At 39.4% G+C, this 25,577-nt stretch overlaps 1 long non-coding RNA gene across 3 annotated transcripts in view; it reads left to right on the top strand.

Moving 5' to 3' along the window:
* The window catches only part of LOC148005922 (uncharacterized), a 173,483-nt gene that overhangs the window by 145,556 nt on the left and 2,350 nt on the right, over window positions 1–25,577 (top strand). The window contains exons 7-8 of one of the 3 annotated variants that reach the window (XR_015620362.1): window positions 17,030–17,161; window positions 20,125–20,655. This is a non-coding gene — a long non-coding RNA (uncharacterized LOC148005922). Of the gene's footprint in view, window positions 1–17,029; window positions 17,162–20,124; window positions 20,656–25,577 lie in introns of those variants that run through there. The other 2 variants (XR_015620360.1, XR_015620361.1) reach the window with 2 other exon arrangements.

Raw genomic sequence — 25,577 nt, 5'->3', positions numbered from 1 at the left:
CGTCAATAATTCTCAGCATCTTTAGAGGCTAATAGTTTGCATTTACTGCTGTTCAATAAAACAAGAAATTTATCTGATTATGACTGATGTTAGCTTTTGTCTATTAATATAAACAGCTATTTAGAAGGCATTTGATGATATTTCAATTTAGTTAAATAATGATAGTAAATGCCCTCATACCCTGGTCTATGAATTCTCCAAGCAAGAGTTAGCCAATTTTATCCCCAAAAGGCCTGGGCTCTCTTCTGATGAAAACAGGACTCAGTGCAATTAGAGAGTGGGTGTTTTTCCCAACAACAGCTGTGTTACCTTTACACAGTAGGTATAGTATATGAAAGAACTGGTTTTTGTAGGATTTGTAGCTAGGTCAGTCTATGGATGACTTGTATCCCACAACAATCTTCAAAACACTTCCTCATATGAGGGAAAGAGATAGATAGATAGATAGATAGATAGATAGATAGATAGATAGATAGATAGATAGATAGAGAGATAGAGAGAGGAGGAGGAGAGAGAAGATAAAAGAAAAAAAGGACAAGGCCCTGGGTTCGGTCCCCAGCTCCGAAAAAAAAGAACCAAAAAAAAAAAAAAGGAAAAAGGAAACAAGGAAACAAGGAAGGAAAAAACAAACAAGGAAGGAAAAGATAGGTTGGTCAGTTACAGCTCAGATGGAGTTTGATTTCCCACACACATAGTGTGCAGTGTAATGTCTTTAGCAAAAGTATCGTATCCAGGAGGTCTGGTGAATAAGACTGGTTTCTTTACGATAATGTTCTTTCTCTTTGACAATGTATCTTTCCCTTCATTACCGGCATGTCAGGACACTAATCTACTTACCTCAGGTGTGGAAGATAACTACCCTGAATCTTTAGATGAATTTTATCAAACCACTTTTTGTTCAATTTCAATAATTTAGAAAAATTGAAACTCCCAGTTATTGCACTTCATTTTTCCATGTTTAATTTTAGATGCATTAGGGTTTCATCCTTTACATTTAGTTTGCTTTATTAAAAGGCAATTTCTCACGCGGTGTGAAGTAAGCTCTGAAGTGTTATTTTTTATCCTGTAGAGATTCTGAACCATTGTTGAAACAATTATAGGATTCCCTTATCATTTTGTTAAAAAGCACATTATTTGTAAATGCAGCTATAGTCCTGAACTCTAAAAATCTCTTCTTTTCTTCCGTGGTTCTAACCATACTCTACTTACCACACTCTACTTATTCATTACTGCAGCTTCATAAAAAGTACTGTGGCTTAGAAATGCAACTCTTCTAGCTTTGCTGTTTCCCATAATTATTTCCACAATTCCTACATTTTAATATAAACTATAGAATCAGCATACAGCTTCTTGAAATTCTATAAGAGCAATAGAAATTATATTATAGTCCAAATCATATTTAATCTATGTAATTTTGAACTTGCCAATCTACCAACAATTATAGATATGATGTGGAAGTCTGACACAGACTTAGTTTCTATAAGTGTAGACCTAAATGCTTGGTTCTTTGTGACCTTAATTTGAATGTAACTGTCGTCACCTAGTTTTCAGGTTATTCTTTGGTAGAAAGCAGAAAGACATTTTCTTGTATTGGGCTTATGTCCTCTGATGGTACTGAAATCATTTCTTAGTTTTTGATCTAACACCTGCAGGAGCATCTTGTATATGAATAAATAGTTATTGCCTTTCCTTCAGCTTTATTTAGTCATTGACTATGCACTTGCATACATATTTTCCCCTTAAGGTTTTCTTAAATTGGGACATAGCTGGATAACTCTTCCTTTGAGGCAAAGGATTTCATGTTTAATTAGTTTTCTTTTAACATCCAAAATAGCAGGCTTCTCTCCTACTTCCCATTTGTCTGTATCTTCCCACCCTCTTCTATACCTAAACTCAACTACCTCAGTATTCCTGAATTCACTTTCATATCACATATGTTCTATTATTCTCTCTACTGCTCTCCCTGAAAGCCTCGTTTGCCTCCCCTCTTGGCCCCTTTCTCATTTCCTGACATCTGAACTCATCTATATACATCTACACTTACATATATATTCATGGACTGCCTATTCTTGCTGGTTAGAAATTCCAGTACAATGTCAAAGTGGTGATAGCAAGCTCCTTGCCTTATGTTTGATCTTTGGAAGAATACATGCATATTTTATACTGCATAGATGACTTATCCCTCATTTAATTTTTTCAGCATTGAAAGTCATACCAGGACTTTGTTCACATTTAGGCAAGTACTTATTGATATATACCTCCTGTGAAATTATCTCTTATTGAAAATTAATCTTTTGTATCATTTCGAAAAGTATGCTTCATCTAAAATAAAAACCCTAAACTTGTTTCCTTTCCCATCTGAAACTTTTCTGTTTTTAACTGTAGTATCAGACTAAGTAAACAAAATTAATATTTGATTATATACTTTCTTTTCCCAATCTAGTTTGACCATTGTAGCTCAAACCAGATACCCAAAGAGGCCACTGGGCATTTGGAACAATAAAAAACAGTGATATCAGAACTTTTCTTGGATACCGTTGGAGCATGGTAAGGGCTTGTGTGACTAAATGCTGTAAAGTAGGAAAAGGAAATAAGACTGAAAAAGGGAGAATGCTGATATAACTTAAATGACCATAGCTTCTCTATGCCTTTGGTAATGATTTAACTAACCTCATATTCAATACTCAAACAGCAACTGCTGATATATTATTACTGCTGACATCGTTATTCTTATTGCTATCATATGTGCAAATGATACTTTCTTTTATCCATAGGAATAAAATCATTAATTCTTTCTTTCTCTTTCATTCTTTTGTTCTTCCATTCATTCTCTCTCTCTCTCTCTCTCTCTCTCTCTCTCTCTCTCTCTCTCTCTCTCTCTCTTGTACTACAGACAACTAATGATTGTTGAGAGAAGTAGTCATCCTCAAGAATGAGTCCCCTAATATGTTACCTAATTCCAAGTGTTCAACCATGAGTTCATCTACATGCAAGCGATCTTGAATGGGCTCAGCAGGGTGTACATGATGTATACATGTGTGTGTGTGTGTGTGTGTGTGTGTGTGTGTATGTGTGTGTGTGTGTGCTGTAACAATTACAGGCAAAGAGGCTTTGAATTTGAGAGAGAGCTGTGGGGATATATAGAAGGGGTGAGAGGGAGGAAAAGGAAGAGGAGAAATAACGTGCTAACTTTTATTTATAAAAATACATTTAAAAAAAAGATTCTCCCATTTCTATAATAATCAGCCCTCTAGAGTAAATCTCTTGTGAGCGTTACTGGTGACAATAATATACAAATCTGCTGACAGTTATGACTGAGTATCTCTTGTGAGCTGTTCCCAGCCTCAGAGGTGCCTAGTGACCAAGGGAATGCAGAGTGTGTGGAATCTGTGAAGTCTCGGCTTCTTGGGATGGGCGAGTTCTCCCCCTCAACCCCCCAGCTGTACTATGACAAGACTGTCAGTAGTTAGTGGAGCTCTGACTCCGAAGTGCAAAGACCTTATGCTGCACTGAGAGACAGGGAAATCACTCCTGTCAGCTGCAAGGAGGGCTGTGTAGGGAGCCAAGTAAGTGGTTTGGTAGAAGTTTCTACCCTGCCCAATTCTTAGTTGTCTTTCCCATAACAGTTGTAACATGAAGCTGCAAGGACTGTGCACAAGATGTGACAAAGAGATTACCTCTATCGGAGGGCACTTTATGGGTGTGAGCTCGCTTTGATCCCCTGCCAGAAAGCTGCAATTTATTGAAGGTGGGTTTGTGAAGTAGGGTTCTGCCAAGGAGAGATTGGCACAAGAGGAATGGAGACAGCTAATTCTCAGGGGTCGTCTTTGGCAAAATCTGTTATTGAGGCCCCATGGTCCTTGTGCTCCTAGCTGCTGACAAACAAGAGTGCCATCTGCAAACTGTGATTCATAAACACTCTGTCAGTCCGCCATCTACCCTGACATCATAAAATAACAAGAAGCTGCATTGTAATAAAGAGGGGAGCATTTCAGCCTACCAATTAAATGCATCTAATTTATTTCTCTTACAGCTGAGGCTTTATTTATTAGTAAACAGCTGCATTTGTTACACTTTTTTTACTCAAATCATGCCAACTGGCACTCTAGATGATCCATTAATCCTAAATAATCATCTGGGTACTTCATTGATCCTGGATATATATGTCTGCATGTATAAGATGATGATTGAAAAACTCAGGCTAACCTTGCCAGTTGGTTGGAGGATGTAGCTCAGGGTGTCGAGCTGGGGGCCCTAATGTGAGGTATGTGGGTGTAAATGAAGTCTGACTGATCTTTTGAAAAGAAGCTGAATGTAGCTTTTTTTCACTTATTCTAGGTACAGGCAGAGAAATGTGTACAGTTTGCAACAATTGAACTTGCTGCATCGTTGTCAAAATCTAGCTAGAGTGAGACAACCAGGAACAGATTGTACCTGTTTGCAAGAGGGGTAGAAACAAGTGGGAGAAGAAAGGAAGCTGTGATTCCTCCCTTTCAAACTTTGCAGACCCTTCTATTTGGATATTCATCTGAGGCAGGAAATCTACTATCTTGGCAAGGTTCACACCAGCATATGTGTATAAGAGTATATACATGCACATGTGTGCACATGCATACACTCACACACATACTTTATTCTACTAAAAATGATTGTTGTGTACATGGATAGAATCCCATCTAACACTTTGTTACTAATTTTTAGTTGATACCTGTAGATTATCCAGGAACATGGTTAAGGAGATTTGTGTCATGAAGAACCAGCATGCTTTTCTGGACCACCTTTTAAGGGACTAAGTTATCAATTTAGACTAATCTGTATCTGGTTATAAGAAAGTTATTATTGTCCTAACATTTATCCAACCCCATGGTACACAATGGGTCATTGGAACAAGTCTTCTCCTCTCCAGAAAGGGCTAGCCATTTCTTTCAAGTACTATTTTTTTTCTTTTTTCTGGGAAGTACTTTTTAAGTATAATCATTGCAGAGAGGTACAAATGACTGACTCTGGCCTACTTAAGTTCAATTACATTAGAAGCCTCTGCAATATGACATTGCATTTATGGATGCTCAAATCATGTGGATGGGTGATATTCATTAGTGTATTATTCAAAAGCCAATATTCTATTATGGTACTTTCAATTAACAGACATCGATTAAAATAATCTTAATTTTATTTTGTCTTTTATTTGGTTTTCATAGCTACTGACATAGGCAGGCATGTATAACAACTCAGGTTACTTAATTCATCATGAAACTGAAGTGGGGCAATTGGAAGAGAAGAAAACTGAAACCAAAATACACTTTACACATATGAAACATCTCTTAATGATTTACTTAGCCAAAATAGGGAATGTATATGTAAGTATGTGTATGTGTAGTGCATTGTGCATATGTAAACGTGTTAGATAAAAGCACCCCGCAATCAGTCCTAGAGAGATTTTCATGCTATAGAAATTATCAATACCAGAAATCAGAGTCAAGGCTCTTTCATCCCCATTCATGAACCATTCATCAGCCCATTCTTTTTAGAAAGAACAGAGTATAAATCCCAGGAAAAAAAAAAGAGCCCTTAATAAAATTACTGAGCAGCCAATTGACAAAATTGGTGTGGGTGTCTCACTGGGGTGAGATCTTGATATCCTCACCCACAGCTATTAGTCTCGGTTTGCACACACTCAGTTCCTTATTTGACAGACAGCACACCAGAAGCGGCAAATTAAAAGAGGTAAGAAAGGTGACAGATGAACATCTGATTAACAGGAACATTCAAACACGTAACACAGTCTAAGGTTGTTCGCTGAAGGGAAGAGGAGCCAAGTGTAGCCTGCAGTTCTTTTCCTCGTACCTCAAAACTCTTATTTGCAGAACGAACGAGTCATCAAGAAGTAGAATAAATTATATTTTAATCCTAATGCTTCTTGTGATGATGAAGCAGTGTTACATGTCCTACTATATTGCAGAAGTCCGAGCAGTAACACTGGGTGGGAGCTTGGCGACTATCAGCTCCAGCAGTGCTCAAATGCATTTGTTACAAAGTTCAACTTCTAATGGTCTGTTTGTTAAAATAAGCCAGGCAGTGACGTCAGCTCTGTTGAGGATCACGGCTGTTTTGTAATCTCGCCTATTCACAATGCATACTAAGAACCACTGAAAAGACGATCTCACAATCCAAAATTTTCTAGACATGGAGAACAGAGATACATATTTAATTTAGCTTAAAGGTCTAGGGAACCAAGCTTAGCCCAGTTCACATTTAAAGAAAAAATCAAACGGATGGAATTCCCAGAATTAAGCCGGGTGTTAGGCACATTTGGACCTAAGAGACAGAATATAATGACATTGAATTTTCAATAATAGTTTAACAATTGATCATATTGATTTCTATTATTTATTTGCCACTTGCTGTAGGTCAGCCCATAAGTCTTTGTTTTCAATCTCATTTACGCAACCCAAGGCTTGGGAAGATTAAGCATCTTCTTTAAGGTCATTCAGCTACTAAGTGACACTCAGCTTTGAGTGAGTTCAAGGCTAAGGCCAGGGCTCCAAACAAAATGCTAGCTTCTTTAATGTTCCCTATTGACAAGGCACAAAGTTGAAATGGAAATGTTTGGAGGGATTAGAAACAGCCTCCAAACTTTGGGACCACAGCTATATAATATGGCAAGAGAGCACTGAGCTAGCATACTGGGATCAAGTGAGGAAAACGAGTCAGGGGCTTAGTGTTACAAACCAGAGGAAGGAGCACATATCAAATGAATTATGCTTAAAACAACTGAGATTTCGATGAGTGGCCTCTGTCAGAATCATCGGATCCTGAATGAGTCTCCATGCCTGTTGTTTATTAATTGCCTCACAATACAGGAGAGGGCCACAGTGAGACCAAGCTGACAAGATTAAAGCACGGGCACCCATAAGGCTTTTCTTTTAAGAAAATTAGGTTTTGAGCTGTATGAAATGAAAGCATTGAGATAATCTATATTCCATTTGTAAAATAGACTCAAATGCAAGGTACTACGTAATTTTAAATCCCAAGCATCGAAGGTGATGTTTATGACTTCTTTGTTTGAATTAAGTTTGACATCTCTGGGTGCAGAAGCCTACGCTAGGATGATGGCAAAGAGAAAGGATGGGGGACACATTCTGGGATGCTTTGACTAAAAGTAGAGGTAGGACCACAGTTAGCTGCTGTTAGTCATTCTTTCTTTAATCAAAAAGGCAACTATGGAGTCAAAGAGCCCACTGATTCCCGCTTGCCCAAAGCTCCACCCATCACAGCTCCAGATCTGCTGTGGTCATTATTTCTTTTGCGCTTTGCTTTATTTTGGTGTTTTGTTTTGTTTTGTCTGGTGTAGTTGTTTTCTGAAATGAGGTCTTGCCACGTTTTGCAGCTTGCCTTGACCTCCTGGGGTCAAGCAATCCCCCTGACTCAGCCTTCAGGGCAGATGGGATGCTGGTAGTTACCACACCCAGACCAAGGTTTCATTTCTCCCCTAGAGCACCACACTTTCCTTCTTTATGGTGACATCACCGCAGAAACGAATAGACCAACGTTCCATGTGCTTCTTTCTCCCCCTCTGCCCCAACCCTCTTTACTGCTGAGAAACCATATTGTCTTCATCGACTGCCCTCAGCTCAGATGGCACAGATGTGAGTGTATTTGATAAAATCCAGTAGATTATCTTCCCCTTCTCATCTCACCATCCAATAATAATCATTAAGTCCCTGAAAACCCACAGTGCCAGCAATATTGGTCCAATAAGTAAATTCACACTTTCCAAACAGATGGGAGTGATGTTTCATTGCCAATGGATGAAATTGCTTTAAAAAGCATCAACAATATACAAGGGAAGGGAAAGGCGCACCGTTGCTGCTGGAAGTCAAGCCACATGCAATAGTCGCTGCTTAAGAATCCAATATTGCATTTGCTTCATTATAGTACTTTGTCTGTCAGCTCATTTGAGTCTATTAACTTAATTGTTCTTTATTAACAAATGGGTCATTCTCGCTGGCAGCAGAGCAAAGCTCAAATGCCAGTTAAATGCTTTGATGAATGCGATATCCCCTTTCCATTCTGTTCTTTCTCTGTACACGCAGAGAACAGGGATGTGTGTGTGAACACACGCACATGTGCACACTCGGATATGCACATGGCACACATGAAGCCACGCAGAGACAGAGACCGAAATAGAGACACACAGAGAGGGAGCAGGGAAGGAGAGAGGAAGGAAGGGAGAGCAGAGTAGAAAAGGGAAGCTTTGTAATTGAGTGTACTTATAGAAAGGAATCAGATTTTTTTTTCCTTAGCAAATGGGGAAGTGTTTGTCTTTACAAACGAATTCTACTGTAACTGCATATCAGATTTCTCTTTCAAACGTGTATCATGCCTCTGGCAATGTGTTCTTAGTCTATTAATACTTTAATGTTTTAGCTAGACAAATTAGAAATAATGATCTTTGGACACCACAATTTTTGAGGAATTTCCCCTTTAAATCATAAATATTTTTCTTATTTGCTTTTTTATGTTAACCACATTTTATAATTTAAAAAGAGAGAGTTCCTATTGTCCTCCTCTATCTCAGTCTTTCTTTCTCTTATTCCCAGTCCCAGCATCCATACCACTTCTTGGGTGACATTATCCTACTCACCAAACCTGTAAGTTTAACTGAGGGTGACAGGGTGACCTTGATGACAGATGTTCTTATGGCAACAGATGGCACTGGCAAACCCGAGAAGCTGCTGTATGCCGTCTCCCTGCCACCTGTGCCTGGTCAGATTGAGCCCATCAATTATCCAGGCTGCCCCATCCCCTGCACAGCCAGTCAGATGGATTGGCCCAGAGGATTTGCTGCCTGTGAGGCAGTAGCAACGGGTCTGGGAGAAGCAGGCAGGTGAGAGGCCCCTTTCTACCATTCTTCTGCATTCATTGTCACAACCTGTACTGCCCCCAACTCAGATTATTAAAAGATCATAGCAATTAAGACAGCAACTAAGTTACCTTACTAGGAACATAAGACAAACACTCTGAGATAATACACAAGAGTTATCTTCAGTGGTTAGGGAGCTTACCAAACTCAGAAAGAGACACATCATAAGATTTTTCTGTCTTCTATATCCCATACAATTCTTGCTTCCAGTCTCTTCTTTTGCTTGTCTATTTATATATAAATCAAATGACACAAAGACACCAGAAAAAGAAAAATACTAATAATAACTTTAATCTGTTACTGCATAAAAGTGCAATAGATTTTCTCATGGAAAAAAATTACTAGAGAATGTACATTCATTTTCCTTTAAGCTTTTTAGTAAATGTACCACAGGTAAAATTTATGCACATTTTGTGGTTGAAGACACTGATTCTGTGAGAGATTCGGCAACACAGTCAGGAAATTGGAGTCAAGATCTGAACACAAGGCAGGTGGGTTTTCCAATACAACACAGTGCTTCCACAGAGTAACCAGCGAAACCTTATGATCTACTTGGCTACTAGAAGATGGCTAGAGGGCCACAGCTCACATCCTCACCGCTGGCTGGCTTATCTTCTACATTCCTGCTACTTCAATAATTACATCATTTATTAATAAAGTCATATGCGATCTCCAGCAAGAAGGTCAAGCATAAGTGCAACCTTTTATTATTTTTCATTAGCACAACAGGGTGGTTAAAGTCAGAACAAATTGGCTTCTCGCTACCCAAACAAAAGTCGAGTAATATATGAAACCATCAGTAGACCTTAAGCCAGATGGTGGTGTCATTTCTAAGAAATAGCATATGCTAGCCATTATGATACTTAAATGTAATGGTTTTATACATCTCCAGTGGTGGAGGGGGTGTACAACAGGTTTTAGCCTAGGAATTTTTTTAATGGTGCTTTAACCCTCCAAAATAGAGTATTTCCACAAAGAAAGCCAGCTGATAGAGCTTGGCTTAATAAAGGAGAAGCCTGCTTTCCTGCCTTGCTTCATGTAACAATAGGCCAGCATCTGGATTTACTGCTCCCATGGTTGGCTGTTTTACATAATGCTGCTGAATTGGAAACTATTACATGCTTTTTTGATTTTAGAAAAATTGCCTTAAAAGTTATTTACACTCATTTTATAAGAGGACAATATAATGATTTTTTTCCTAACTCTGATTAGCCATGAGTCATTTCCTAAGAAATGAATTTAATTTACCACAGAAAGAAAGTTGTAATAAATCATGAATGTGGACTGTTTCTAAGTGGGGTTAAAAACATCTTATTTACATTTGCCCCTGAATAAATCACAAACATTAAATTAGTCTTAAGAGAGAAAAAAATGTAATTTTGAAATCCTTCTGAAAACATGACTGGGAGAAGGGAGAAATGTGTGTTAGGAGGCGTAGGTAAAGCTTGAAGTCTTTGGGAAGTGAATTGCCAGTCGGGAATTCATGTTAATCCTGTGTACTAATGACACATGGGATTTTGTAGATTCACTTAGTATCTCTGTGGCTTCCTTGGTCAAATGAAGGGACTGAAACTCATATTTCTAAGTCGAATCTTTTGGCAAGATCAGAGTTCTTCACAATAATCCTCTTTCTACCCGCATTTCTGCAGCTGAGAATACCATGATTTCCTATCACTGGGAGATCAAAGGTGAACATGTGACTTCTTCGGCCAATGAAATGTGAGAAATGCCCAAAAGGTTTTTTTTTTTGTTTTGTTTTGTTTTGTTTTTTGTTTTTTTCCTGGAGCTGGGGACCGAACCCAGGGCCTTGCGCTTGCTAGACAAGCGCGCTACCACTGAGCTCAATCCCCAACCCCCACAAAAGCTTTAAGATCCAGTTTATGATCTATCAGATTCCCCTCTCAGGGTTGTTCCCACCATAGTAGAAGGTAATCTGATATAATCTCTGTCAATATGAGTCTCTGCACAGCCTGGATGGCTTACAGGCTCCCTGTGGCATGAGCAAGAGAGGAACTTTAGCTGTAACAGCTATTTTTCTTACAGTAGCAGAACCTGGCTTATGGTATAGAAGAGGTGAGCGAGGCTCACCCTCGTCTAGAGGGTTGAAGCTCCTGCTCATCTAGAATTGATGAGTCAGAATCTCATGGCGGGGCAGCGGCTGCATGTGCTCTCACAGCTTCCCTACTGATTCTGAGGTATATCTTGCCTATAATTCACTGAAGATGCCCTCTTAGTGCACGGGAGGGTAATAAAATGGTAGCTTCTAAGTCCAGATGACCTGAAAGGATAAGGAAACCTTACATGCCATATTGTATGCCAGTTCATACAAATATTCTACCACCTTTGGTAAAGTATCAATAAACTGTAATGAACAGCCATGGAGCTGTGAATGCATTGAGGGCTGCATCCAATAATTTAGTTCTCTGATGATATCTAAAAACTTTGAAGGTTTTTAAGTTTTGCCCTAAAAATTAGTTACTATGCATAATATATTATATATAGATATATACAGATATATAACTTATCTGATACCTTATTATTTCCTCTACTATAAAGGTATGTAAGGAATTACCACACTGGAAAAAAAGCTTTTGAGCAACAACTGATCTGCCAAATATTCAATACTTCACTAAGGGTTGCTGAATCAAACACTGGCTTTCAACCCATGTTCAACTTAATCTATTATAATAAAAAGTGCCATACTGGATCTCCATCTTTATTTCCACACATGCAGGGTATAAGTCATATAGTAGCAAACCCAATTCCTGCCTCTATTTTCTTTGTAGGTATAGAGTAGCTGGCTTCAAATCTTGGTTCCTTCACAGTTCCTGAGGCACTACTTTATAGGATCTCTGTCATACTTTCTTTTTATTTTCTACCATTTAAAAATGGCATGATAATGTGATTTATCTTACATAATTTTTGTCAGCATCAAATAATAAATTAGTAAAGTGTTAACTAAACAAATAGAATTAATGAGAGAAGGACCAGTCTGAGATGTAGTTTCGATGTAGTGTCTTGGCCTAGTATGGGTAAGGCTTGAGTTAAATTTCCAGATCTGTAAAGAAATAGGAAGAAAGAAAAGGGAAGGGTTTGAAAAGTAACTTATGAGTCAAATAGATCATCAGCAACTTCCAGGAGAGATTTAAATGAGAAAGGGGGAAAAAAGGAAAGGGAGAAAGATTTGAAAATTATGGAGGGGACACCACAGACTCAGGAGGATCGTCCAAGAGAAAATGATATTCGAACCTCAGCTGTAATCCAAAGAAAGGAAATGAAAACCAGAGAGAGTAAAGAGAGATGCTAGTGGGGAAGAACCTGAGAGCTGAGCAGAAATGCAATGTAAAGGATATGATGCAAAGAAAGAACCAGGAAAGCATAGTAATAACTTATCTGGAGCTAGTGAGGCAGAAGAGTGCGGAAGTTGAAGCTGGGCAGCACTAGATTGTATTTATCGCTTTATATTTTCTTTGCCTATTGTTCTTGTAATTAATTTCATTATGGAGTTTCCAGACAACAACTTTTTTCAAAAACTGTGAATAACACAGGGTAGATGTTAAAGAGTTTTATTTACCATGATATAAATGGAAATTTCCATCCCATTTTCTTTTCTTTTTTTTTTTATTAACTTGAGTATTTCTTATATACATTTCGAGTGTTATTCCCTTTCCCGGTTTCCGGGCAAACATCCCCCTTCCCCCTCCCCTTTCTTATCGGTGTTCCCCTCCCCATCCTCCCCCCTTTGCCGCCCCCCCCCCAACAATCTAGTTCACTGGGGGTTCAATCTTAGCAGGACCCAGGGCTTCCCCTTCCACTGGTGCTCTTACTAGGATATTCATTGCTACCTATGGGGTCAGAGTCCATCCCATTTTCAATGTGGGGAACGTATCAGTTAGGACAGTTCCATACTACAATTGAGAAAGGTGTAATGAAATGACTTTGCATAGCAAAGGAACAGACACAGGTAAAGAAAAAAAGATAATAATAATAATAAAGCATTCTGGAATTAGCAAGGGCAGATGGTACAATCTAAATGAAAAGAGGGAAGACTTAAGAGAACCTGGAGAATAATCCAGACATAGCAGGAGATGAAGAAGGCAGCTCACCAGAAGCTCTGACTTGGCAAAAAGTCTGAGTGTCTAGTGATGTTGGAGAAAGGTAAAGAGCAGATCTCCTGTGACAAGCATGGAAAGTACTCTACACTGAACAGCAAAGTAACATGGTAGGACTGTTAGGTAAGTCACCATAGCAACTATGTAGAAAATGGACCAGGAGAAACACGAAGCTTATATCCATCCAGATAATGAGCAAAGTCTAAACTGCTTTATCATGCTAGAATAGAAAAATACAGATTTATGAGTATACTGAATGTCAAAATGTTCAGGGGTTGATGACTGGTATACAAGCTATATGACTGGTATATAACATATATGACATAGATTATTCTCATAATTCTAGTGTGAGTGACACTAGATAGTCAAGTGACATAACAACCAATGCAGTTAAGCCAATGGAGGCATTGGAGAATGTCATTTTGTAGAGCACTAGGAGATGGAGAGGACCTGGGAATGTCCATCTAGGTGGTGATTTGCCACAGTTGGCCAGCAATATAGGTATATGTGGTGCTCAAGAGAGAGACAAGTAAGCCAAGAAAAGCAACAGTATCTGACTCACTGCCCTGCTCCTAGGGACCTGGCCCACTCTTTGACTGTAGGCTTTTTGCTGACTGACCAAGTTTCCATTAGGAAATTATCCTTGAATTAATTGTATTTTCTGTTTCAGAGACAGAAAGACCATTAATTTTCTGTGCCTATGGGCTTGTCAAGATTCAATATTAGAAACAGAATAAATCTTTAGTTTTGATTTATTGCCCTCTTAAAAATTGAATTGATGATTTTATGCAGGCGTGGGCTGTTCAAATTATACAAATACTTGAGAAAACATCCTCTTTATACCTTTGGCCTTAGGACATTAATCCACATTGCTCTTCAAAGAACTCTTACTCTCCTTTTGACATGCAAACCAAGCTTACTTAAAGGGTGCCATTGGACATTACTTCTCTTTACTCCATTCTCCTCCCCAGGTCTTTGGGAAGCTGTTCCCATCTCCTGCTTCGGTTGATTTCCTTGTTACAATACATGAAAGCTGTTGTGAGAACAGTATTACTGAGCGTTCATATTAAGGCTTGCTGAACATCATGGGGGTAAAAAAAGCACTCTTTCCTGTACATAATTATAGGCAGGTAGATGAAGAGATAGATATTGTTTCACATGCACTATGCTTCCTGGTTGTATGTGATACTTAAATGATCAGATATATTCATACATATGGACATATAAGCTTTCATGGAAATTCCCAGGTGAATGTGCTCATATGTGTAAGTATGAATTTATGCTTTAATATATGGCAGTGTGAATGTGCCCAAATATTATGTGGTGTGTGTGTGTGTGTGCGCGTGTGTATGTGTGTGTGTGTGCGCACGTGTGCGTGTGTGTGTGTGTATGCATGCTACTGACTGTAGGATTGTGAGAAGAAAATTGTTTCTGTCTTTGTATAATAAGAAGAAGGCGACAAAGGGTTAAAGCAATCACTTTGCAAATGGCTTTCCAAAAAAGCTGCACCCTAAATTAATTTTGGCTGGTAATCTATATCGGGTTAAATAACTCCTCATTATTCTGTAACACAGCTGAGGCATCTCCAAATGTTTATCTTGTTTTGTAACCGGTACCTTCTGGTATATTCTAGTGCCAGCACTCCCAGCTCCTGCTATATTTCATTCTCACTATTTTTGGACCAAGCTGCTGGTTCCAGGTGATTTAATAAATTGCTTTTTTTTTTGAGGGGGGGTGTTCCTTTTAACTTACCCATCTGCTCAACACATGCGTAACTTGCAATCTGTCGGCAGTTTGCAGAAAGACAAACTGTCAGAGCTGCATGCATTTGACAACTTTGTTCCCAATTAGGTTAGTGGTAATTTAACAGATTTCAGGGCAATGGAGAAAGGGATGGCATGTTATTAAAGCATCAATTCTGACAGACCCGAGCACATATGATTTCAATGTAAATTATTTTAAATGCTTTAATTAAAACCAAAGAAGGATTTACCCTTTTAAGTGGTAAGCTATAGCAAGACAAATTTAAAAGGAAAGAGAGTAACTGGGGTTTCTAAATGCTTTATGTATACAAGGCAGTCCAGCAGTCAGGACACTGTAATCTATGGTGGTAATGTGGAGGCAGAGTTAATTATTCATTGCTTCCTCTCCGTAGCAGATGTGATTCGATACATGACGTACAGTATTCAGAGCCTGGAACGCTGTCTGTGAAAATCTCAGCTCAGGCTTCTTTTGGATCCATCAGGAAATTGCCAGAATCTGTTTAACACGTTAAATAGATTCATAAGAAAAAAATGTTGCGTTTTTTCCCTTTGTTTTTCCTATGTTTCAACGCAGCTGCTTCTCTACTTCACTGAGCTCAGACTCCACAGCCTCTGTATCCCCACCCCAGCTACAGTCTTAATTCCCTATAGCACATGGACAGATGTGTACAAGTGATGAGGATGAGCAAATGGGGAGATCTGTGTCTCAGGTCACTTTGCAGCCATGCAGCCCCCCTCTATCTTGGAAGTTGCTGAGAGCAGGGTGAGCAGAGTGTCATTGAGTGAATGCTTCGTGTTCTGGAAGGGAACTTCCTAAACCAAGGACGTACATAGGTAGAGATATTTCCCTGATGAATATGAGAGCATGTTTGATTTAGCCAAACTATAAATCTAATCATTGGCTTAGTGCTTTCCGTTTGTTCTTAAAAAACACTGAGTGTTTTATTCTTGAAATCACCAAACATCAATTAAGGTTTAATATTCCTTGAATATAATTGCACAAAATTCTTTAACAGACACATTCCTTAGTCACTTGGGAAGAGCTTACCATTTTCTATATGGACCTATTGAGTTGAGGGCTATCTGCTCTTTTAGAGTTATTGAAATGGCTTGACAAGGAAGGGTATTACTACCCCACAAGCAAATCGTCTTAATTTATCAAATTGTTTCTAACTAGGTTACTATATCATAACTTTTAAGAACACCATTAAGAATAATTGTGACTGCGTTCAACTGGCTGGCAACTGGGTTGAAATAAAATTTTTGTAGCAAACTGAACTTTATCTCTCTGTTAACGTTACACATAATTGCATAATAAGTTCTGCAGAGGAAGGCCTCAGGAGCTGCTTCTCTGGAAAATTTATGCATAATAGATCTGAAGTGCACTTGGATCTGTGGGTGGTGAGTCAGTCAGAAATGGCATCTTGGGACTAATTTTGGAATGCTGAGAGATGGGCATAGTGTTCCCTTTCCTCTCTCCATCCCAGAGGATCCACTACTATAGCCTCTTCTGAATTCCAGAGCCTTCTCTGTACAGGACTGGTGCCTTCCTTCCTTTTGGTTTGGCTTTGGTTATTCTGGCTATATTGAAAGAAGGTAGTCATCGCTACTCTTAGAGCAGAGTTTATCGCCTCTGTCTCCTAGGAGAATGACTCTAGCAAACCCTTTTATCATCCTGTAGCTTTGGTTTCTCAACTGCGGGCAGAATAATGGATAGCTACATTTCAGAATGTTTTGAGAATTAAATAAGACAGTGTATTTCAAATGTCAAGTATATAGTCGGTAAGCCATAAATATAGTTTTGTCACCTCCTCTACTTAATTTTACTGGTACTTTTATTCAGTTCTGCCTTATTATGTACTTTGTCTTATGGATAAGGATGTGGGAAAAGAAATGAAAAAAATTAAGGGAAACTAGATCATGAAGAACGGGTACCTAATGAGGCATAAGACAAAACACTAGAGAAGTCTGGAAAATCTGTTAGACAGTGAGTTACATAGGTCTCTGGGGTGTATACAATGAAAGTAGTCCTTACCTCTTTAAGCTGGATCTTGGCCTGGTATCTGTGTATTTTTAGACCTACTGGTAAACCAGTAGGTTGAGGCCAACTTGCAACAAATTTATAAAGAACACTTGTATATTCTATGCCTTAGGGTTTTATTGCTGTGAGCAGACACCATGACCAATGCAAGTTTTATAAAGGACAACATTTTATTGGTGCTGACTTACAGGTTCAGAGATTCAACCCAGTATCATCAAGTCAGGAACATGGCAGTGTCCAGGCAAGCATGGTGCAAGAGGAGCTGAGAGTTCTACATCTTCATCCAAAGGAAGCCAGGAACAGACCGAGCATCTTCAGGCAGGTAGGAGGAGGGTCTCCAAGCTCACCCCTACAGTGACACACTTCCTCCAACAAGGCCACACCTTCTAATAGTGCCACTCCCTGGGCCAATATGCAAACCATCACATTCTACAATCAGACAGTTTAAGTTTCCTTCCTGTGCTACTGGTGAACTAAGCAGATGAGAACTCTAATTTACATTTCTGAATCACTTTGTAATGATGGAGTGATGGAGCCTCCATATCAATCATTATTAATTCTCTCCGTCATACAAGATAGTATCTAGATCCTGAGAGGCTGACAGAGTCTGGAATATTTAGGCAACGCATCTTCATGTTCACTCCTCAACAGACTTTCAAATACTTATTTCCCAAAGAACATGGCTCTTGTTGGATATTTTCAAGGGCTAACTCTCCAATGGCACAGTTCTTGTCAGGCTTCAATCGTTTTGCACTCATCTAAAAGTTGTCATATGCATCTTAATGAAATGAAGGTGTCAGATAGGCCTAGTGGCACATGCCTTTAAATCTTTTTTTTTTTTTATTAACTTGAGTGTTTCTTATTTACATTTCGAGTGTTATTCCCTTTCCCACTTTCCGGGCAAACATCCCCCTAATCCCTACCCCTCCCCTTCTTTACAGCTGTTTCCCTCCCCATTCTCCCCCCATTGCCACCCTCCCCCCAACAGTTATGTTCACTGGGGATTCAGTCTTAGCAGGACCAAGGGCTTCCCCTTCCACTGGTGATCTTACTAGAATATTCATTGCTACCTATGAGGTCAGAGTCCAGGATCAGTCCATGTATAGTCCTTAGGTAGTGGCTTAGTCCCTGGAAGCTCTGGTTGCTTGGCATTGTTGTTCATAAGGGGTCTCGAGCTCCTTCAAGCTCTTCGAGTTCTTTCTCTGATTCCTTCAACGGGGGTCCCGTTCAGATCTGTGAGTTCAAAGCCACCTCTTTTAATTTCTGTTTTTCTTTTTTTCTTGGATATTTTATGTATTTACATTTCAAATTTGTCCCCTTTCCTGGTTCCCTCCTCTCCCAACCCTCTCACTCTGCTTCTATGAGGATGCTACCCATCCATACACCCACTCCACTCCCAACTCACTGCCCTGGTATTATTCTGCACTGGGGAATAGAGCCTTCACAGGACCAAGAGCTTCTTCTATTGATGTCAGACAATGTCATCCTCTGTTACATATGTGTCTGGAGCCATGAGTCTTTCCATGTGTATGTACTCTTTGGTTGATGCTTTAGTCCCTGGGAGTTCTAAGGGGTCTGGTTAGTTGATATTGTTGCTTTTCCTATGGGGCTACAAACCCTTTCAGCTCCTTCAGTTCTTTATCTAACTCCTCCATTGGGGTCCCTGTACTCAGTCTGATGGTTAGATGCAAGCATCCTCATCTGTATCAGTAAGGCTCTAGGAGGACCTCTGAGGAGACATCCATATCAGGCTTCTATCAGCAAGTACTTCTTGGGCATCAGCAACAGTGACTGGATTTGGTGACTGCATATAGGATGGATCCCCAGGTGGGACAGTCTCTGGATGACCTTTCTTTCAGTCTCTGCTCCACTCTTTGTCCCTATATTTCCATTAGACAGGAGCAATTCTGGGTTAAAATTTTGACAAGTGTGGGTAACCCCGTTCCCCATCCAGGGGCCTTGCCTAACCTCTGGATATAATCTCTATAGGTTCTCCCTCCCCTTTCTTGAACATTTCAGCTAATCTCACCCCTGTTGGGTCCTAGGAGCCTCTCGCTTTCCTGTCATCTGGGATTTTCTGTTAGCTATCCCCATCCCCCATTGCTATACACCTCTGTTCGAATTCCTGACCCTCTGTATATCAACCCTATATCCTCTCGTACCTGATCCCAATCCCATCCTTTTCCATCCACCTCTTCTTTTCATTCCCAGTCCCTCCCACCTTCTAACTCCTCTGAGTATTTTGTTCCCCCTTCTAAGAAGGACTGAAGCATCCATATTTTGGTCTTCCTTCTCAAAGACACCTTAAGTAAAATATCTGTGTACATGTGAATCTCAACCCATTTTAATTTACAAGCATTTACAGAGCATTTCTTGTGTTTAAGGAACTGAACTGGATACTAGAAATTAAATGAAATCTAAAAGCACAAATGTACATTAGGACAAGATTATTGACAAGGTAAACAAATTAAGAGTAACCTAAATACAGCAGCTGTGCATCCACTATATAATATGGGTTTCAGATCATAAAGTATTATTTCAGATTGAAGAAAAACTTTGATAACCTGTAAAATGTATATCTTTAATACTATTCAATTATCAAAAACAAGGACATTATGAATTTTTCAGGCAAATAGATGGAAATAGAAAATATCACCTGAATAAGGTAGCCCAGACCCAAAAGGGCATGTACTCACTAATAAGTGAATATTAGCCATAAAAAGCGTGATACCTAGGATACAACCCACAGACCATAAGAAGTTTAACAAGAAGGAAGGTCCAAGTGAGGATGGTTCGATAGCACTTAGAAGGACAACAAAGTAATCACAAGGGGGAGGGAGGGAACTGGATGGGAGAGGAGAAGGGGAAGGGAATCGGGAGGCAGCATCAAGTACAGGAATACCCAGGAGAGAGGCCAGAGGACCAGGGGAATGAATGGAATTCTGCAGCTGCAAAGGGTGGGGAGAGGGGGGAGAATCTCTAGGAAGTCCCAGAGCCCTGGGAGAAGGGAGACTTCCAGAAGTCAATAGAGCTGACCTTAGCAGAGATGCTTAACTCTGGGGACATGGAACCTGAAGGTGCCACCTCCTATAGTCAGGCAGGATCCTCAGTGGTGGGATAAGGACACCAACCCACTCATAAACTTTTGACACAAAATTTATTCTACAAGACATGCAGGGATATGATAAAGACTGAATTAGACCACTACCTGGCCCAACTAGAAAAACATACCATGTGCAAACACAAATCTCTGACATTATTAATGATGCTTTCTTATGCTTGCAGACAGGAGCCTGACAGAACTGTCCTCTGAGAGGTTCTACCGAGCAGCAGACTAAAACCGATGCAGATACTCACAGCCAAACATTAGATGGAGGAGGTTGGGACACTAACCAAATTGGGGGGGAGGATTGAGGGAACTGATGGGAATAGGAACACTACAAGAAGACCAACAGAGTTTAAAATCTGGACACCAGTGATCTCTTAGAGTCTGAGTAACCAACCAAAGAACATAGCCAGGCTGGAATGAGGCCCCTGGCCCATATGTAGCAGACAGGCAGCTCAGTTTTCATGGCTACCTTGTCTGGCATCAATGGGAGAGGATGTACCTAATTGGAAGAAGCTGAATGTCCCAGAGTGGGGAGCTACCCTGCAAGGACCAAAGGTAAAGGAGAAGGTAGAAGAGATTCTGTGAGGGAGGGGTAGGAATGTTTGGGATTTTAATTACTTAATTAATTTTGAAAAGTGTAAACAAATTTTTCTCTTTCTTTGTTTCTTTTTTCCCCAATCTTTATTAAATTGGGTATTTTTATTTACATTTCCAATGTTATTACATTTCCCAGTTTCCAGGCCAATATCACGCTAACCCCTCCCCCTCTCATTCTATATGGGTGTTCCCCTCCCCATCCTACCCCCAGTACCACCCTCCTCCCAACAATCACATTCACTGGGGTTCAGTATTGGCAGGATCAAGGGCTTCCCCTTCCACTGGTGGCCTTACTAGGCTATTCATTACTAGCTATGCAGTTGGAGCCCAGGGTCAGTCCATGTATAGTCTTTGGGTAGTGGCTTAGTCACTGGAAGATCTGGTTGGTTGGTGTTGTTGTTCATATGGGGTCTCAAGCCCCTTCATGCTCTTTCAATCCTTTCTCTGATCACTACAATGGGGGTCCCGTTCTCAGTTCACTGGTTTGCCGCTGACATTCACTTATGTATTTGCCATATTCTGGCTATGTCTCTCAGGAGAGATCTACATCCAGTTCCTGTCAGCCTGCACTTCTTTGCTTCATCCATCTGATCTAGTTTGGTGGCTCTCTATGTATGGGCCACATATAGGGCAGGCTCTGAATGGGCATTCCTTCAGTCTCTGTTCTAAACTTTGCCTCCCTCTTCCCTCCCAAGGGTATTCTTGTTCTCCTTTAAAGGGAGGAGTAAAGCATCTGCATTTTGGTCATCCTTCTTGAGTTTCATGTGTTCTTGCAATTAGGATAATTTGAGAACTTGGGCTAATATCCACTTATCAATGAGTGCATACCATGTGTGTTTTTCTGTGATTGGGTTACCTCACTCAGGATGATATTTTCCAGTTCCAACCATTTGCCTATGAATTTCATAAAGGCATTGTTTTTGATAGCTGAGTAATATCCATTGTGTAGATGTACCCCATTTTCTGTATCCATTCCTCTGTTGAAGGGCATCTGGGTTCTTTCCAGCTTCTGGCTATTATAAATGAGCCTGCTATGAACATAGTGGAGCATGTCTTTGTTACATGTTGGGGCATCTTTTGGGGATATGCCCAAGAGAGGTATAACTGGGTTCTCAGGTAGTTCAATGTCCAATTTTTTGAGGAACCTCCAGACTGATTTCCAGAATGGTCGTACCAGTCTGCAATCCCACCAACAATGGAGGAGTGACATCCTTGTCAGCAACTGCTGTTGCTGGAGTTTTTGATCTTAGCCATTCTGACTGGTGTGAGGTGGAATCTCACGGTTGTTTTGATTGCGTATCCCTTATGACTAAAGACATTGAACATTTCTTTAGGTGCTTCTCAGTCATTCAATATTCCTGAGCTGTGAATTCTTTGTTTAGGTCTGAACCCCATTTTTAATAGGGTTATTTGTCTCCCTGTGGTCTAATTTCATGAGTTCTTTGTATATTTTGGATATAAGACCTCTATCAGTTTTAGGATTGGTAAAGATCATTTCCCAATCTGTTGGTTGCTGTTTTGCCCTAACAACTGTATCCTTGGCCTTACAGAAGCATCGTAGTTTTATGAGATCCCATTTGTTGATCTTAGAGCACAAGCCATTGGTGTTTTGTTCAGGAAATTTTCTCCAGTGCCCATGTGTTCGAGATTCTTCCCAACTTTTTCTTCTATTAGTTTGAGTGTATCTGGTTTGATGTGGAGGTCCTTGATCCACTTGGACTTAAGCTTTGTACAGGTTGATAAGAATGGATCTATCTGCATTCTTCCACATGCTGACCTCCAGTTGAACCAGCACCACTTGCTGAAAAGGCTCTCTCTTTTCCACTGGGTGGTTTTGGCTCTTTTGTCAAAAATCAAGCAATCATAGGTGTGTGGGTTCATTTCTGGGTCTTCAATTCTATTCCACTGGTCTATCTGCTTGTCACTATACCAATACCACACAGTTTTTTTTTTTTTATCACTATTGCTCTGTAATACTTCTTGAATTCAGGGAGAATGATTCCCCCCGAAGTCTTTTTGTTGTTGAGAATAGTTTTAGCTATCCTGGGATTTTCGTTATTCTAGATGAATTTGCAAATTGTCTGTCTAACGCTCTGAAGAATTGGACTGGAATTTTGATGGGGATTGCATTGAGTCTGTAGATCACTTTTGGTAAAATGGCCATTTTTACTATATTAATCTTGCCAATCCATGAGCATGGAAGATCTTTCCATCTTCTGAGATCTTCTTCAATTTCTTTCTTCAGAGAAGTTCTTGTCATACAGATCTTTCACTTGTTTGGTTAAAGTCACACTGAGGTATTTTATATTATTTGGGACTATTATGAAGGGTGCCATTTCCCTAATTTCTTTCTCAGCTTCTTTCTGTTTTGTGTAGAGGAAGGCTATTGATTTATTTGAGGTAATTTTATACCCTGGTATTTGCTAAAGATGTTATCAGGTTTAGTAGTTCTCTGGTGGAACTTTTGGGATCACTTACGTATGCGATCATATCTTCTGCAAATAGTGATACTTTGACTTCTACCTTTCCAATCTGTATCCCTTTGATCTTCTTTTGTTGTTTGATTGCTCTGGCTAGAACTTCAAGAACTATATTGAATAAGTAGGGAGAGAGTGGGCAGCCTTGTCTAGTCCCTGATTTTAGTGGGATTGCTTCAAGTTTCTCTCAATTTAGTTTAATGTTTGCAACTGGTTTGCTGTATATGGCTTTTACTATGTTTAGGTAAGGGTCTTGAATTCCTGTTCTTTCCAGGGTTTTTATCATGAAGGGGTGTTGAATTTTGTCAAATGCTTTCTCACCATCTAATGAAATGATCAGGCGATATTTATCTTTCAGTTTGTTTATATAGTGGATTACTTTGATAGTTTTCCATATATTAAACATCCCTTGGATGAAGCCTACTTGATCATGATGGATAATTGTTTTGATGTGTTCTTGAATTTGGTTTGCAAGAATTTTACTGAGTATTTTTGCGTCGATATTCATAAGAGAAATTGGTCTGAAGTTTCCTTTCTTTATTGGGTCTTTGTGTGGTTTAGGTATAAGTGTAAATGTGGCTTCGTAGAAGAATTCTCTGTTTCAATTTTGTGGAATAGTTTGGATAGTATTGGTATGAGGTCTTCTATGAAGGTCTGATAGAATTCTGCACTGAACCCATGTGGACCTGGGCTCTTTTTGGGTGGAAGACTTTTAATGACTGCTTCTAATTCTTTAGGAGTTATGGGGTTGTTTAAATGGTTTATCTGTTCCTGATTTAACTTTGTTACCTGGTATATGTCTAGGAAATTGTCCATTTCCTCCAGATTTTCAAGTTTTGTTGAATATAGGCTTTTGTGGTAGGATTTGATGATTATTTGAATTTCCTCTGATTCTGTTTTATGTCTCCCTTTTCATTTCTGATTTTGTTATTTTGGACACATTCTCTGTGTCTTCTGGTTAGTCTGGCTAAGGGTTTATCTATCTTGTTGATTTTCTCAAAGAACCACCTTTTGGTTCTGTTGATTCTTTGTATAGTCCTTTTTGTTTCTACTTGGTTGATTTCAGCTCTGAGTTTGATTATTTCCTGCCTTCTACTCCTCCTGGGTGTATGTGCTTCTTTTTGTTCTAGAGCTTTTAGGTGTGCTGTCAAGCTGCTGATATATGCTCTCCACTGTTTCTTTCTGCAAGCACTCAGAGCTGTGAGTTTTCTTCTTAGCACAGCTTTCATTTATAGGACACAAGCACAATTTGTGTCCCATAAGTTTGTACCTTCATTTTCATTAAATTCTAAGAAGTCTTTAATATCTTCCTTTATTTCTTCCTTGACCAGGTTTCATTGAGTAGAGCATTGTTCAACTTCCATATATATGTGGGCGGTCTTTCTTTATTGTTATTGAAGACCACCTTTACCCCATGGTGGTCTGATAGGATGCATGGGATTATTTCTATCTTTCTGTATCTGTTGAGGCCTGTTTTGTGCCCAACTTTATGGCCAATTTAGAAAAAAGTACCATGAGGTCATGAGAAGAAGTTATATCCTTTTGTTTTAGGATAGAATGTTCTATATCTGTTAAGTTGATTTGGTTCATAACTTCTATTATTCTGTTTATGTCTCCATTTAATTTCTGTTTCCATGATCTGTCCATTGATTAGAGTGGGGTGTTGAAATCTCCTCCTATTATTGTGTGAGGTGCAAATGTGTGCTTTGAGCTTTAGTAAGGTTTCTTTTATGTGTATAGATATTTACACATAGATATTTAGGATTGAGAGTTCATCTTGGTGGATTTTTCCTTTGATGAATATGAAATGTCCTTCCTTATCTTTTTTGATGACTTTTAGTTGAAAATCAATTTTATTGAATATTAGAATGGCTACTACAGCTTGCTTCTTCAGACCATTTGCTTGGAAAGTTGTATCTGTCTTTGTCTCTGAGGTATGTTTCCTGTAGACAGCAAAATGTTGGGTCCTCATTACATATCCAGTTTGTTAATCTATGTCTTTTTATTGGGGAATTGAGTCCGTTGATGTTGAGAGATATTAAGGAATAGTGATTGTTGCTTCCAATTATCTTCATATTTGGAGGTGAGATTATGATTGTGTGCTTGTCTTCTCTTTGTTTTGTTTTGTTGGAAAGCGATTCGTTTCTTGCTTTTTCTAGGGTGTAGCTTGCTTTCCTGTGTTGGGCTTTACCATTTATTATCCTTTGTAGGGCTGGACTTGTAGGAAGACATTGTGTAAATTTGGTCTTGTTGTGGAATATCTTTGTTTGTCCATCTACGTTAATTGTGAGTTTTGCTGGGAACAGTAACTTGGACTGGCATTTGTGTTCTCTTAGGGTCTGTATGACATCTGTCTAGGATCTTCTGGTTTTCATAGTCTCTGGTGAGAAGTCTGGTGTAATTCTGACAGGTCTGCCTTTATATGTTACTTGACCTTTTTCCCTTACTGCTTTTAATATTCTTTCCTTGTTTTGTGCATTTGGTGTTTTGACTATTATGTGACAGGAAGAGTTTCCTTTCTGGTCCAATATATTTGGAGTTCTGTAGGCTTCTTG

This window comes from Rattus norvegicus, chromosome 5 (genome assembly GCF_021556685.1).
Source record: "Rattus norvegicus strain SHRSP/BbbUtx chromosome 5, alternate assembly SHRSP_T2T, whole genome shotgun sequence".
Taxonomy (NCBI): Eukaryota; Metazoa; Chordata; class Mammalia; order Rodentia; family Muridae; genus Rattus; species Rattus norvegicus.
This window is presented reverse-complemented; position numbering and strand designations above follow the sequence as displayed.